Source organism: Quercus lobata, chromosome 7 (assembly GCF_001633185.2).
Source record: "Quercus lobata isolate SW786 chromosome 7, ValleyOak3.0 Primary Assembly, whole genome shotgun sequence".
NCBI classification, from domain to species: Eukaryota; Viridiplantae; Streptophyta; class Magnoliopsida; order Fagales; family Fagaceae; genus Quercus; species Quercus lobata.
In genome coordinates this window covers 1,788,938-1,805,989 of record NC_044910.1, presented here as the reverse complement: position 1 = coordinate 1,805,989, position 17,052 = coordinate 1,788,938, and the positions used below count along the sequence as shown (strand labels likewise).

Here is a 17,052-nt window from a genome sequence, read left to right as displayed (position 1 = left end):
TCAATGGGCCGGGTCAGCCCATTTTTATTTGGCCCATGTGCAAATAAAAAGGGTTTAGGATGTGATGTATCTACGTATTTAGATTAGATTAGATGTAATATAAAAATGTTCAAAACTATGTAATGTTCAACTTTTCAAATTAATGGTATTTCATTATCTTGTTAGTTCCTAAGAAAGCTTTATAGCTTGAAGTACTAATGTAACAATCCATACTTACAATATTTCACATGCCCAATTACTCTAGTTACAATACTTTATGTCCCCTTTTCTCCATTGAGAATGTGCATGAGATACATATTTTTTGTTATGTTTATGAGAAATATTTTAAAGAAAATTTTGATAAATATGGTAGAAATTTCTCCTATCAAGAAAGGGCCAATATATGGCTTGTGTAAGTTATTGTCCTTTGCATTAAGTAGCCTATGTTAGCTAGTTCTCTTTTAGTGGAACGGTTAGTTATTCCTTAGGAGTAACTATTAAATTATTTAGTTGTATTTTTAGTATAAAGAATAGTTACTCCTTAGAAATAGCTATTTATTTAAAATGAAAAATAGTTGTTCCTTAATCCTTATTAAAATGGTCCTAATAGTTTCTTTTGTCTTTCTTTTTGATTGATTCCTTAACTTAGGTAATAACTAAAAAAATGTAAATTACTAAAATGCCCAAGCAAAACAACTCTCTCTCTCTCTCTCTCTCTCTAACATTTTTTTCTTCGTTCTTCATCTATCCCCTATGTTAGGTTTTCTTGTTTATTCTCCTTTAATCCTTTTGTTTTAACACAACCGCAAAAATGAAGTTGTAGATCTTTACTTCAAGATAACAAAATGATCTAAAATAATGCTTGATGGTTTTTTTTTTTTTTTCAATTTTACTTTTATATTTTTAAAAAAGGTAATTACACTAAACCAGCATTGATTTGACCTGAAATCACTTTGTTTACCCGTAATTTGAAAATTATCACTTTACTTACCTGAAATTTGTTTTGTTTGTCTTCTGTAACTCAACTCAGTTAAAAATATGGGTAAATATGTATGTATTTTTGTTTCTATTTTATGTCTCTTTTCTCCCAAAATAGAAAAGACATAAAAAGACAAAATTAAAAAGATTAAAAAGTGATTGTTTTGTAAAATCAAACAAAAACCTACAATAAATCTTGAGACTTAGCAATAGAATCAGATCTTTATACCTATAAAATAAATAAATAAATTCAGATTTCAAAGGCAAATAAAAAACCCGCAAAAAATCCAAGCGCCACGGTGATTGCACCCTTCATTCCAGCTTTTGAATTCCGATAACAATAGGCTTGAATCAAATGCAAAACTCAAACCAAGAAATTCAATCACCCGTGACTCAATCCAAGACTTCCACTATCATTGACTCGTTGATATTTAATACATACAAACAAACCATAAAATGATGACAAATGACATCAAACTTTGTTTCTAGCAACATGGAACTGGATGTAAGAAGACATGATCTTCAATGGTTGATCCATTGAATGGGTTCATGGATGTCGCTCACTTCATTTCTAAGAAAATGATATGCTTATCATGGATCTGGGTCTGAGCAAAGGTATGGAGCCACCATTAGCAACACCGACGATCCACCACACCCACGATGACACCGCAACCAAGCCGCGTCCACTTTAACAACCCAAAATCTCAGATCAACACCAAAACACAAATCGCAACCTATATGACACGCTCCTCAAAACCCAGACCCAAATCAGTCATGCGCCTCCTCCACAAATCAAAATCCAAACGCATATAGCCACCCTCGGCTCCTCCATTGTCGCAACCATGACCCAAAGCTACCGCCTATCTAAACCAGAGTGTGGGAGATGAGAGAGAGAGTTTGTGAGTGAGAAAGAAATAAAATCAAATAAGAAGTAATGGAAAGAGTCTTAAGTGATTTTTGCCTTTAATGATAGTTTCTTCTTAGCGTTACATAAGCAATATTATGTTTGTTCTTAAATTCTACAAAATCTTGCTTTTAGATTTTTTTTTCTTTTTTTCTTTTTTTTTTTACGTCTTGGGAGAAGAGAGATACAAAAAATAAAAATAAAAATTCATGTTTATCTCTGTTTTTAATAGAAGTGGGTTATGAAAAATAAACAAAACTTATCATAAGTGAGTAAAGTGACATTTTTCAATCTACGAATAGGTAAAGTGATTTCAAGACAAACCACAAGTGGGCTTATTGTAATTAAATCATATACTATGTGCATCTTTAATTCATTAAAAAAAATATTTTTAATTCATTTATTTTAATCTTTTTTTATAAGCATTTATTTTAACTTATCTTCAAACCAATTTAATTGAAGAACCAATATATTAATTTTGAACAGCAACATAACCATATAATTTGTTAAATGTAGTTATAATAAAATGCTTAGAAAACCTCACAAAAAGAAAGGATATTTTTGGAAATATGACTAAAATGTAAAATTTTAGAATTCTATTCTAGTATACTCACTATACATTATGAATAGGGATCATTATTTCATGAGTACTTCTTGCATTTCTTGTAATACTTATTTCTATTAGATTGTAATAATAATTACAACATACTAAACAAGCCCTTAATAAACAAATGAACAAACACATGATGATGTTAGGCATCTTTACCATCTGTATTGTAGCATGGGTTGTATGAAAGCATTTGCCAGGTCAGACAATTGGTGGTTGTTATTAGATTAGTTGGATTGATTAGCTAATAATCCGGGTGGTTAGTGTATAAGATTAGTATAAAGGTGGGAAAGACATTGTAACTGTTCATGATGAATAATACTTTGGTTACTCTCTCTCTCTCTTAGCTATGGAGGCCCAGGTCCCCTCCAAGTGACCTCCCCTAAATTTTAATTCCATCACAGTTCCTAACAGGTAATGGACAAGATATTAGGGTACTTTAAGCTATAGTTACCGTTATAAAACAACGTTGTTTCAACCTTGTAAATTTTGTAATTTCTCAATGTCCCAAGCAATAGCGTTTGGACACAACCTGAACATAAAAATAAAAATTGCTTTTTTTTTTTTTTTTCCCTGCAGGACTCCAAAAATCAGCTAAAAAAGTCAGTTAAATGTTGATGGTAAAGCAAAGGAAAAATTTTTACCACAATTTTGCTACAATTGTGAGTGGCAGAAAAAAAAAAAATTGTGGATTTATGTGAAAGTTATAGACAATCACTTACAGTTACGACATCAAAGTTGTGGTTACTTTTTATCAAGTACTAATACTCTAATAGTTGACCCATGTGTAAATGATGGTATCCAAGCACAAGTTAACACATATGCAAGTGTAGTAAGAGTTATGAGTATGTGATCCTAAAAGAATTGGTTACCAAAAGCACTACACACTTAATCACAAGTTAATATTTAAGTGTACGAGTGTCAAAACATATTAAGGTTGTGTATTTTATTGTGATCAATCGGGTATCTTTGGGAATTTGCACAACATTCACTTGAAATGAGTATTTATCTGCTTTTGGTAACAGTTTGATGTACCGAATTGCAATGATCACTTCTTAACCTATTCCTTTTAAAAAGAAAAGAGAAGAAAAATATTAATAGATGTCCTAAAAAAATTGGTTTATAAACTATTTTTAGAAAAATTTTATCAAAAAATAATAAAATAATTATTTTTTTGACAATTTTTTATATTGTAAAAATAATATCAAAACTTTCATTTAATTTATTAACAATTATCTAAATGTAACCGTCATCATAAATATCCATCCGCAAATGGACGCAAGCCGAATCCGGTAAAGTTTGTAACTTTGTACTCTAGTGTATCTTAGTGTTGCCTACTTGCCTGTGACTTGTACCTGGGACCTTGCGCTTCGTCAAACACTGACAACTCAAAGCCAAAAGCAGTTTGTTTTTTTGTTGCGAAACAGACACTGAAGAGCTGCTTCTATTCTAGTCGGCACGTTTTCTTGTAAGAGAAGCATCTGAAATTCTGAATGCGCAACTTTTGAATTTAAAAAAATAAAATTAATTGATTTAATTTTTAATGTTCTTTTAGTTTGGGTCAAATTTGACGTAGTGCCGTTTTGATGGCCTTTCCAACCTCCACATCAGGTGATCTTATCAGTGCCATTAGAAAGCTTTTGAAGCATGGTTTCTACTTTTTAACAAGACCCATATTTACATATTAATTTTTAATGGATGGTTGAGAAACTGCGCATGTGGTCTTTAAAATCCAAACTTGATTCATCTTTAAACATTTTTTGTATTATTAATTTCTTTATATCTTGCTCATTTAAATCTAATTTAGATTTCTAGTCCATGCTTTGGTAGTTCAATTAGGTTAAATTGGTTCCATTTCCAATATCTCTCTGGTGTATTTTCAATCATTGTAATTCACATTTTCCTGGGGTTAAGATCAAGATTTATGAAAAAATTAGGAGCTGATAACATACATTATTGACACATCTCCCTTAGAGTTAGAGTTCTATTTTATCTTTTTATCTTGTAGTAAATTACCTTGAATGATACATAGTTATTTTGGGTATAACTTGAACCTATCTTATGTATATATATAATTATATATTTATATCATCATTGATCTAAACTTTGGTAAGTCACTTACAACAACGTGCCCTTACAATCTAGGAGTATAATAAATAATTACACTGCTTAATCCCTTGAAAAAAAATATTAAGTGGCAGTTTATAGTCATCATTATATATTTTTTTGAAATAAGTGTTGAATGTCGTTACTATTTTTCCTAATATATTTTCAATAATTATTTGTGATGGGAAAAAAAAAAAGCTCACATAATTTTTACTGAAAACACTATCTGAGCAATACTTAAATGTGAGGGCATAAAGGCCCTGATCTTCTTCTCATTTTTTTTTTTTTTTTTTTTGTGAATTAAATAAAGGCCCTGGTTGAATCAAACATAACCAATGGTGGATACATAAATCTCACAAACAACCGAAAATTATTTTATCTTATGCGTGCTTTCACACCAAATCTTAAGGTCATAAAGAAAGTTGATACATATTATTAAGGCACATATAGCTATAAACATAACCTAAAATCTTGCACAATAATTTCCACTTTCACATCCCATATGCATTTCCAAACAACTTCAATCAATTAGTGTGTTGCTTTTAAAAGTCCCCAAAGGGGAATCGAGACAATCGACACCCTTCGTTTTAATCTAGACTCTAGAGTCTTCTAACCCAAATCCCCATTAAAGTCACCAAGGACCAAACACCATATCATGTTCATGTGTGTGTAGTGTAATACACAATGTCTGGTAAGTTTGAATATATGGGACTAAAATAATGTGGTAGTTGAATGGATGAGATAAGCACGGAACCTATAAAGGTATATTTCAACGACAAAGGATGATTGATGATTAATCCCATTGTCGTATCAAAAAAAAGTTAACACAACACGTGTCTTTAAGGATACGTGCTCTCGCATGGTGTTACAAACAACTAGTGGGGAAGAGAATCTGCATTGTTCCCTTTCTGTCCTTGTTGATCTTAACAGCTGTTTGAACTTTTCGGCTCATGCTTTTCAACCATATTTATTGCACTTGCACATCAGTGATATTTGGGACAGTTCCAAATAGGTGTATCAGCAAATGAAGGCCCCTGCAAAGTTTATATAAATATATACTATATTGTTAACCCTTCATCCATTACCCCTACACAAAGTACTACCCTCCACACTCACACACAGAGATGGAAAGCCTATCTTCTAAACCATTCTTTGTTGCATCCCTTTTCATAGTACTTGCCATTTGTTCCTACATGAACTCAAGCTTAGCCGCTACACCTAACCAGCTAAGCTCTGAGTTCTTTACCAATTCTCCGACCACCCACGACAGCCAGATCAAGGAAAAGGCCTTTGCTACTGACATCATTACAACATCTGTTGCCTTGACCATTTCTCCGACCACTGGCGACAGCCGGATCAATGAAAAGGCCTTTGCTACTAAGATCATTACAACATCTGCGCCAGTGCCCAATTCTCCAACTGCCCATGACACCCGGATCAACGAAAAGGTCTCCATGGCTAGTGCTTTAACTTTGCTGCGCCGAGAGCTTCTTAAGGGTTATTCTCACCCATCTGCTCCAAGCCCAGACACCTATATCCCAGATTCAACCAATCACAAAGCTACACCAGCACCCTCGCCCGAGTTTTCTTTGCTACGCCGAAAGCTTCTTAAGGGTTATACTCCGCCAACTGCTCCGAGTCCAGACACATATATTCCAGCTTCAGCGAGCACTTTAGCCAATCACAAAACAGCACCTGTACCAGCGCCAAATTAACTAAGTACTGCAAAGGCTCTAGCTAGCTGATATATAGTTAAGAATTTTGTTACCCTGGTAATTGAGTGGGTTCAACTAATATATTGTATGGATTATATGGTAATATGAATTTGGGTTTGTCTTGGACTTTCAGTTTATGGGTGTATCATGTATGTGCTTTGAGACCGTGTGTGTTTGGTTAGCCGCATCACCTTTCAAAGGCCAGGCAAATCTGTTTGTCTTGGCAGAAAATATAGGGAAATTAATTTGTAGGCCAGACAGCAGCGTTAGAGTAATAAATTGATTTATTATCTTCCGTAAAGCTCATTTCCCAATCTTTTCTCAGCAGACAAACAAGCCCCATGTTAACAAATCTAATAGAACAAGTACAGTTTATCATCTCTCTCTCAGAAAAATAGTTCAGTGCAATTTAAGTGTGATTTGAGTTAGCTATATAGAGTAGGTTGTTTCAACAGGTTGAGACGTAGAAAACAATTTAGCATTTTTTTGTTTTTTTAGAAACAACAAACAGATCAGCTAAAATCTAAGCGATAGATTAAAAAGCTTGTCGAGATCGACAACAGTGATCTATCTCGACAAGCTTAGTGAGTGGGCGGGGGATTCTTGACGATGGACACTCGCCTGAAGACTTTTCCGATGGGTTATTGTGAGTGCTCTACCTCGAAGTGCTTCAGTAACCTCACTCCATTTTCATGTTAATATATGTGCATGTTCGGTGAATCTCTCAAGAAACTCTCTCCAGAATTTGACACAGCCTTGAGAGGTGAAAATTGATGGATTTGTCCATAATTTGACCAGTTGAGAGAGTTGAAAGTTGATGGAAGGTATTGGAGGAGTGGCTGGCAGCCTGGCAAAACTTGGCAGAATGGTGGGCCCATTCATTTGTTTTGAATTTTCCTTGAATTTTGACAATGGAAAGCCCAAAAAGTAAAAAGCCCACACCACAAAATATATATATATGTTGGGGAAACTTAACCTGATAAATTAAATCATGACTTTATCTCAAAAATAAATAAATATATGAAATCGTGACATTTTACCTCTTTTTTATGAAAAGAGAAAAATTTTACCTCTAAGGCTCCGAACAATATCTATATTTAGTAAAATTCATTAATAGAGTAACTCATTTGGTGAAAATAAAATAAAAATATTTTCTTGCATCATACCCAAACGGCACTGTAACTTGCCATGAGAAGTTGCCTTTTTCTCATATTAGAGAGTGCAAAACACAAGAGGATAACACCAATAAAAAAATATATATATTTATATATATATATCAAACATAATAATAAATAGGGAACAATATTTTTAAGAAAGAATAATTGAAATAATGACTAGCTACTAAGAAAATGTTATCCATTTATGGTTTTTTAAATATGTAACATAATGTTTAGAATGTTATGGTTTAGTTTGTTACAAGAAATAACCTTCGGGGTTTATTTTGGAAATTTTTCCAAATTTTATTTTCACCTGTGACATAAATATAATATTTGACTACTATTTTGATTCCTAGCATTTATCCTTGTCAAAATATTTTTTAATATTTCAAAGAGATTAAATTTTATAAGAATGTTAACTTAAAATAAAAATTTTATTTCTTCAATCCCAACATACTATATCATCATATTATTTATAAAAAAATAGGCATCACCACACTATTTAATTCTAATACCCATTTAAAAATTCACCTTGACTGTGATGTCAGAATATATTTTTACCTCCTTGGCCTCAATAAATTTTTTTAAAAATCAACTAAACTAATTAGACTAGAGTCTCGACTGAGATCAGGAAGAGGGAGACAACGCATGAGAGGAGATGGGACCACAGAGCCGACGATTAGTGGTGCTCCTGTTTCTGTAAACTAAAATCAAAGCTAACGTGGGACAGTGAACTGGGATTTCATTCTCACTCGAGATTTTAGTGTACAATTTGCACACCCTCTACAAAGTAAAAGCATTCCAAATAGCTGGATAGCAGAAAACTTGATTGTAGTGCAGGAATTTGTTCACAGCTTCAAGAGGAAAAGGAAAAGGATAGGCCAGGCGGGAATAAAGCTATATAGACATGCAAAAGGCCCATGATAAGGTTGAATGGAATTTCCTCTTGACAGTTTTTGAAGTGTTTCGGGTTTGGGTCGAAATTTATCACCCTATTCCGACAGTGTATCACTACAGTGAGATTCACATTGTTATTAAATGGTAGCCCATGTAGTAGAATAGACCCCTAAGAGGTGACACACTTTCACCCTACCCACCCCTAAAGAGGTGACCCACTCCTCAAGAGGTGACCCACTTTCATCCTACCTTTTTATTATTTGTGCAGTAGTATTGTCTAGATTGTTGCTAAGAGAAAAGCAGTTGGTCTCTTTGACTAGAAGAAATGAGGCGGAGGTTATGGCTGATTGTGTAGAAAAATATTGCAGATGGTCTGGCCAAACAGTGAATCTTGCAAAATCTGCCAGATTTAATCTGGCATATTCACATCAAAGAATGTTTCTAGGGCTTTTCCCCAAAGCTTGTCAAGAAATTGAGGCTGCAGGACAATTAATTTGGATTCTAAGTGTGCATTTGGAAAACACGTTTTCGGTATTTTGCAATCCCACGGCACTATTCACTAACGCGCCAAGTTGCTCAAAAAGCAGATTATTTTTGCTATATACGGTGCCTTTTGCTAAAAATTATTTTGCCCATGTGTTTTCAGTAATAAATTTTCAATTTTTAACAAAATAAACTATATCCAAACGGACTCTAAATATCTGACTAACCCTCTTTTCCTTACAAAAAAGATCTGAAGATTTCAATTTCCTGAAAGATAAGCTTCAAGCAGAGCTAAATGGGTGGAGTAAAAAGTGTATGCCATGTCTGCTTTTAGAGTGCCTCACAATCTGTGAGGAGCTTGATGCTAAAGTAAGAAAATTTTGGTGGATGCCTCGAGAAAATAAATCAAGATTCCTTGCTCTAAAGGCTTGGGATCACATTTGCCAACCAAAACAATGTGGTGGTCTCGGTTTTGGAAGGTTCAAGGATTTGAATACAGAGAGACCTTAAGTAATTCTGGGTGGTGTTTTTTTATCTTTTCCCTTTTTTCCTTTTTGCTTTCTGCTTTGGGTAGATAATTTGTGTAGTTGTTTACAGGCTGTTCTGTTTCTTGTTTGTTTCAATGTTAGTTTACGATTCAGCAAATAAATAAAAAATCCATCCATTATTTAAACCATGTGCCAAATGCCCAAAGTTCCACTTGTTCATTTACTTTCCTTAAAATAAGCTCTCTGAAAAACACACGCACACAAACAAAGGATCTAGGGATTACCAAATGATATTGAGAGATTTGTATGTAGCATTGCAATGATGTGCGTGCCACTACCATGTGCTCCTTTTCTAAGCCATACAAGTTTACAATGCACCAAAATACTATAAGCTCTTCCCAAAAGGCACAATTAATTTCATTGTCAAGATCAGCATTTTGAGATGGGTGAATACCAAGATTGTGAAATAATAATAATGCTAGAAAACTAAATGCAAAAAGATATCAACGATATATAGAACTAAAAACTTAGACCATGTTTGACAGCTATATCTTTCTCATACAAACAATTTTCATGTAGAACACAGAGTTGTGGTTTAATAAACTATGAATCATTTTCTATTGAATTACTAACAAGCAATCCACAGGAGCAAATATAAGCTTAGATTCCAATTGAACAGGACATTGTTTGGTAATTAAAAATTAATCCCCAATGACTGTTAGAGTATTGGTAGGCTAACAAAACTTCTACAACTCTGGAATGAAATAGGACACTACAAGAAATTTACAAAAGACAAAAATACCTTAGACCAATAAAAGATGGATAAGACTGTAATTTTGATTAAATGGAGTAAAATGACTAAATACGGTAGTAAAGTAGAAATTTAACTTTTCATTGAATCCAATGACTCAATACAGGAGAAATTATATTAAATGCCAACATTAATGACAATTATAGTACTAACAAGTATCACAATATAATAAAATTTCTATTCCTAGCATTCATTTCAATTGGAAAGTAAGAAAACTTATCACTTAGAAATAGTTGGACTTCTTTTTTTTTTGAAAATTCACTGATTATATATATATATATATATATATATATATTAATTAGAAACTTTATTTCACAAAAGAGGAACCGAAACTCCCAATTTAAAGAGCGGGATAGGGGAGATGGGAGGCATTCCTCCAACATTACACTCACATGCCCAGCAAATAGAAATAATTGGAGTTGGATCACTTACTGGTTCAGAGATATACTTCATTTGTACTAACTTCTCTGCTATTAGGACAAGTAGTGAAAAATTGTGACTGCAAAACTGCAATGAACAGCAAAATGGAAATTTTGGATAAAATGAGTAAATAATTTCCAAATGAAGTATATAACTAATAAGTAACTTACTTTTAGAAAATAAAGTCAAAGCTACAGTTAAGGAATTATTACCAACAAAGAGGAAAGGGAAATCTCTCAATAATCTTGAACAAAACAACAACCAACCGTACTGCAATGATAATGAAAATAATCAACACAAAATAAGCAAAAATGATTGACAGAAGCCCTGTTTGTTTCAGGGCAAGCATTTGCAATTGACAGGAGCCTGTACAAAAGATTAATAAATAAAAAGAATAATGTTACTACCAGGACTAATGAAATCAGTAGGTTGAGGAACAAATCAAACCAGTCCTACCAGGTCCAGTATGCTTCATCTTAATGTTCTTGTCAGCAAACTTCTATCCATAGACCGATCCTCACCTCTTCCATCACCAAATGTAATATTACCTCCCTGGATCATGAAGTTGAGAATAATCCTGTGGAATGTGCCACTTTTGTAATGGAGAGGTTTTCCAAGCTTTCCAACAACTGTCTCCTAAAACGATTAACAAGAAGAAAAAAAGGCACTTATAAAATGAACTTTTAAGAGCATTTGTTGTGATAAGGCAATAGTCAAGACTTGAGGTAATATTCAATCCAGATTCCGTAGCACTTTCCTCACAGATCTACAATTGCTTTTACAATTTGTTCAGGAAAGCAATGGGTTACGATATCTTTTATCTAAGCATTTGTTAGGTCCAAGAGGGTTATTTAAAGATCACAGTTGTTGTTTAGGTGTTTGAGTGTTTAGAGATTAGAGAAATGGGATTGAAGAAGAAACTAGACTAGGGAGATAATGGGATAATGAGATCAACAAGGAATTATTGAAGAAGTGTGTGTGTGTGTGAGAGAGAGAGAGAGAGAGAGCCGAAATTGAGAGGGAATTGGGGAGAGAATTATAGAGAATTCAAGAGAGAAATATCCAAGAAAATGCATAACTATTTACTAGTGAGATTAGAGTTACAAGTTGGGTATTTATACAGGGACTTGCTCCAATCCTGTTGGTTGTTCATTCAGCACATGTTCCTTAACCAATAGCAATGCTGAGGAATCATACATGAAGTAGGGTCCTTCATTGTTGCTAGTGCTTGAGATCAAATTAGGCAGCATTACCCTAAAGTAGAATGGTGGAAAGTTATTTGGTTTAAGCTAAATGTTAAGTGTGGGAGCTGTGATTTGTGAAAGTGCAGGTGACGTTTTTGCTGCATTGTCTGAGAGAGTTTGTGATTCCTCTTTGATTTTAAGAATGTATATTACTACTCTTTCACATGTGATGCAAATCATGTCACAGGATTTAGCAGAGTGGTTGTGGAATGTAAGACACGGGGCTGGTTAATGCACTTACAAATGTAGCAAGGTTCTTTTTTTGTTATAAATAATGAAGTTTTGTCAATGTCAAAGAATAGAGTCACTGGAGACCATACAATCAATCACTCGCATTACATAAATCTATAAAATCACTAACTGAATATATGGAATGATTACGCAAAACTAACATCCAATCCAATAAAGTACTAAAGAAAAATAATTTTAAATCAAGCAAACTTCTCTCTGAATCCTCAAATTTAGCAAGCTATTTTGCTAAAGAGAGACTATCGCTAGATGATATTAGGCAACTCATGTTAAAGCCTTGAATGTATTTCTTTCCAAGCTGTGCAGAAAAGAATGTAACTATGCAACTCAAGAACTAGCAAAGTTTTCTCATCAGCAAAAGGAAGAGCCTGAGATGTGGCTTGAGGATGTCCTTTACAGGGAAGCTGTGAAGAATAGAGACCATCTATTCTTCAAGTGTTCCTTTTCCAGAAGGTCATGGAGGAAAATTAAATTCAGGTGCTACCAGGAATCCATTGCTGATGATTGGGATTCCAAATGTTGCTTCCTTGAGATAAGATTGTGGTAAACTAGGACTCAGTGCAGCAACCCTTCATCGCTGCACCCATACAAATGCTGTTATATTCCAAGGATTGGTTAGATCTGAGGAACATATGGGGAAGAAGTCAAGAAACAGGTTAGAGCTCGAATTGAGGGTGGAAAAACCTATGCTGATTCCAGAGTTAATAGGGAAATATGCTATAAATGGGGATTTGCAGAAGCTACCCTCAAGAATCAAGCCCCTACAAGATAAAGAATGTGCTGAGTATCTGCTAATGTTTAGCTGGTTGCAGGAATGTTGTTACAGAAATTTGCTATGGTCTCCTTGGCTTAGTATATTTTGTTGTATCTTTGGTAGACGGATTGTTGGCCTGAGTAAGCTGGATTTATATTCTTTGCAGACTGTTGCTGCGTAAATAGGCTTTTGTTGTATTTCCTTGGCTTCTTGTTTGTTTAGTTTAGGTGTTTCTATGTGTAGTTGGTGTTGCCTCCATGATGAGGGTGCTGTTAGTTTCAGGTTTTTGGCTTTGACCTGTGAGTTGGTTTTGTAATCCTTTTTGTATGTTGGTGCTGGTTTCCCAGAATGTTGGCAGTAAAAATTACTTGATAATCGGCAAAAAAAAAAAAAGCTGTAAAATTGATCTAATTGATCCATGCATGTGCTACTTTTTTTTAATGAATCCTGGGCTACTTGTTACTAACTCTAACTTTGACTTATTGGCCTTGATACATGTATTAACCCTAATCTGAGCTTCCCATTCAAGTTACAAATTCCTAACATGTGAATTTAACTATCAAGAAGCAGTTATAGGACAACGGAAACAAAAGAAGGCAAGACATATTGGCACTTTGGTCTGGGAATTAAGTGTCATTTGAAGGCCTTAAAGTGTTGTTCAACACTTGACCTTCTGTACCAAAGTGTCAAGGTCAGAACCTCTGAGTTCCTCTGTTTCTCAAGTCAGCAAGAAGGTGGATTCCAGTTTGAGTTCTTTTCAGTTTCCATTCCTATTATGACTTTTGAAAGAGTTTCAAATGATCAAATGGCAAAATGATTCTGGAATATGTTTGGTCCCTAGAGGTGCCCCTTAAGATCCAAAATTTTGCTTGGTATGCTAGTTCGGGAATCCTTCAAACAAGGACCAAGGCTTTCAAAAATTGGGAGTCTCCTTGTCTTGAGAACTTCCTCACAGTTGGGTGGAAACTATGGAATCGTAGGAATGAAGTTTGTATGGGGGCTGCTATGTCATTGCCTAACATCACAGCTTCTAGTGCTGTCTAGTTAGCCATGTCATCCATTGAACAGAACTAGCAGGAGATTCACTTCAATCCAGTTCTATTTATGTGGTAACCTCCTGATACAAGCTGTTTTAAGCTAAATATTGCTGGTTTCAGCTTCTGAGATGGGACTGGAGGTGGGAGCCATGATTCGTGATGGTGCAGGTGAAGTGTTTGCTGCATTGTCTGGGGGAGTTTGTGATTCCTAGTTGATTAAAAAATTGTGTATTACTACTCTTTCATGCGTGATGTAATGAAGCCGTGTCACAGGACTTAGTTGAGTGATTGTGGAATGTGAACACACTGGGCAGATTAATGCACTTACAAATGTAGCAAAGCTTTTTCTTTGTTTGATAAATAATGAAGTTTTATTAATGGCAAAGAATAGAGTCATCCAAGTATACGACTAGGGACCATACAATCAATCACTCAGATTACATAAATCTATAAAATCTCTAACCAAACATATGGAATGTTTACGCAAAATTAACATCCAATCCAATACGGTTCTAAAGAAAAATAATTTTAAATCAAGCAAACTTCTCTCTGAATCCTCAAATGTAGCAAGCTATTTTGCTAAAGAGAGACTATCGCTAGATGATATTAGGCAACTCATGTTAAAGCCTTGAATGTATTTCTTTCCAAGCTGTGCAGAAAATAATGTAACTATGCAACTCAAGAGCTAGCAAAGTTTTCTCATCGGCAAAAGGAAGAGCCTCAGATGTGGCTTGAGGATTTTCCTTCCTTCTTGCTCCCCCAAAAGAATACATATTCAAATGTGATAAGAAACAACTAATTGTGCCAAATAACCTCTTGCTGTAATTCAAGTAAGTAGATAATCTTCATTATGAAAAGAAGTTAAACAATGGAACCATGAGAATGTAGTACTGCCTCATTCCACATAAACTGTTTGTGGAAGATACTTTAAAACGAGAATACAAGCACAGGTGCCAAGCTCTGAATTGCAAGTTGAATAGCATGAAAAATGAAAAAATCTCACATAACACAGATGCAAAACAACGAGTTCAGGTGCCAATATTGATGAAGTGAAATTTGCATGCACTACTTGTAACTAACATTGACTAATTGACCTTGATACATGAATGAACCCAAATCTGAGTTTCCCATTTGAGTTACAAGTTCCCAACACATGCATTTAACTATCAAGATGTTGCTGCAGGATGATAGAAGTAAGAGAAGAAGGCAGGACAAATCAACATTGAAAGCCTTAAAGTGCCATTCGGGAGTTGACCATCCGTACCAAAATGTCGAGGTCAGAACCTCCCAGTTTTGCCGAATTTTTTCCTCTGTTTCTCAATTCAGCAACAATGTGGGTTCCAGTTTAAGTTTTTTTCAATTTCCTTCCCTATTGTGGCTTTTGAAAGTGCCGAATGTTTAAATGACAAAATGATTCATTGATCAGACTAGCAGGATATTCACTTCAATCTGGATCCAGTGAAGTGGTTACCTCCTGATTCAAGCTGTTTTAAGATAAATGTTGCTGGTTTGAGCTTCAAAGATGGGAGTGGAGGTGTGGTGGCGGTGATTCATTATAGAGCAGGTGAGGTGTTTGCTGCATTGTCTGAGAGAGTTTGTGATTCATCGTTGATTAAAAGAATGATTGTGGAATGTGAAGACGCTGGGATGATAATGCACTTACAAATGTAGCACGCTATTTTGTTGAATAGGGACTATTGCTAAATGATATTAAGCAAAACATGAAAAGCTTTGAATGTGTTTCATTCCAAGTTGTGCAGTAACTATGCAACTCAAGAGAGCTAGCAAAGTTTTCTCAGCAAAATGTAGAGCCGCAGGTGTGGCTTGAGGATTGTCCTTTCTTCTTGCCCCCAATTGTACACAAAGATATATTTAAACAATAATTATAGCTACAGCCTTTATTCAACCAAAAAAAGAAGACAATGAAAGGGTGTTTTGGATTAATTCAAGGAAACCCAACCTCCTTAACACTTCAATTTGTAGTAAAACTTTAATATCTTTATCAGATTTTTACAAGTTAAAGAATAGGAGCAAAAACATGCAATCAAACCCTCGTTGAAACCTTATTTACACATTCAATAAGGATTTACACATTCAACCGTTAATTAAACAAGCATATACATTAACATTATATGTTTTCTTATATCCGAATCTACCACCAAAAAAAAAATAAAAACCTACTAAATATTATAAATTTTAGATTTTGATGCACAATCAAAAAAAATATCATAGCAACCAACAAGAAATGCATAAAATAAAATTTAATGGGCAATGCATACGGTTTGATAAAAAAGAATCGTAAATATAAAACCACTTTTTGTCTCTTCTCAATTTTCTAGGCAAACAAACAGAAAGATAAGATGAAAGATTAAATTACCTGAAACGTTTCTTAACGTTATTATGCGAAGAAAAGGAACACAGAAGTGAGAGCTCTTTAGGGAATTCCAAATTCCAATTAGGTATAAAATAATAAAGATGGAAGGCGAAAGACTTAAGGGCCCCCAACCCAAAAGCTCCAAAATTTGTACAAAAAAGTGTCCTAAAAAGGGTTGAGCAGAAAATTTTAAGCATTCTTACGTCACTCAAAATTTTTTAATTTAATGTAAATTTTAATAAATTCACCATTAAATTATAATATCGTTATATATTTTCTATACTTACAAAATTTCAAGATGATCAAATATTAATGGTCATATTATCAATCAATTGTTTAAATTCAAATTTGTATAGTTTAAAATAATACATAAAATATTAATTTATAAATGAAATGGTAAATAACATCCAATTAACATGAAAATTGGCATAAATGTTAAAAATGTATAGAACATGTAATTCAACATTGAGGTTTTCAAATATAAATTATATAACAAATTATAGGATGATATAACATTATTTAAAATTATATCAGGTGTAACTTTAAATATATATATATATATATATATATATAGGGTAGTAAATAACATCCAATTGGCATGAACATTAAAAATATATAGAACATGTAATTCAGCAGTGAAATTTTCAAAATATGAATTATATAACAAGTTATATATATAAAAGTTTACATTCTTTCTCTCACCTCAAGAAGGCTCTCAAAATATTGAGCAAATAAAAATTCAACTTAATTGAAATCTTAGTTGAAAAAAAAAATTGTTATCAATGTGTCAAGTAAGAACCATCATATCACAAGAAGTTTAAGCAGATTAACCATTATCAATTGTAAAAT

The 17,052-nt window shown here is 33.8% G+C and overlaps 1 long non-coding RNA gene across 1 annotated transcript; it reads right to left on the bottom strand.

Moving 5' to 3' along the window:
* Positions 1-10,421: 10,421 nt before the first annotated feature.
* On the bottom strand, positions 10,422-16,288 carry LOC115953707. Its single transcript, XR_004083776.1, has 4 exons — positions 16,207-16,288; positions 10,953-11,181; positions 10,758-10,815; positions 10,422-10,632 (listed from the first exon to the last, which is right to left on the bottom strand). It is a non-coding gene; the product is annotated as an uncharacterized LOC115953707 (long non-coding RNA).
* Between the last annotated feature and the right edge of the window lie 764 nt (positions 16,289-17,052).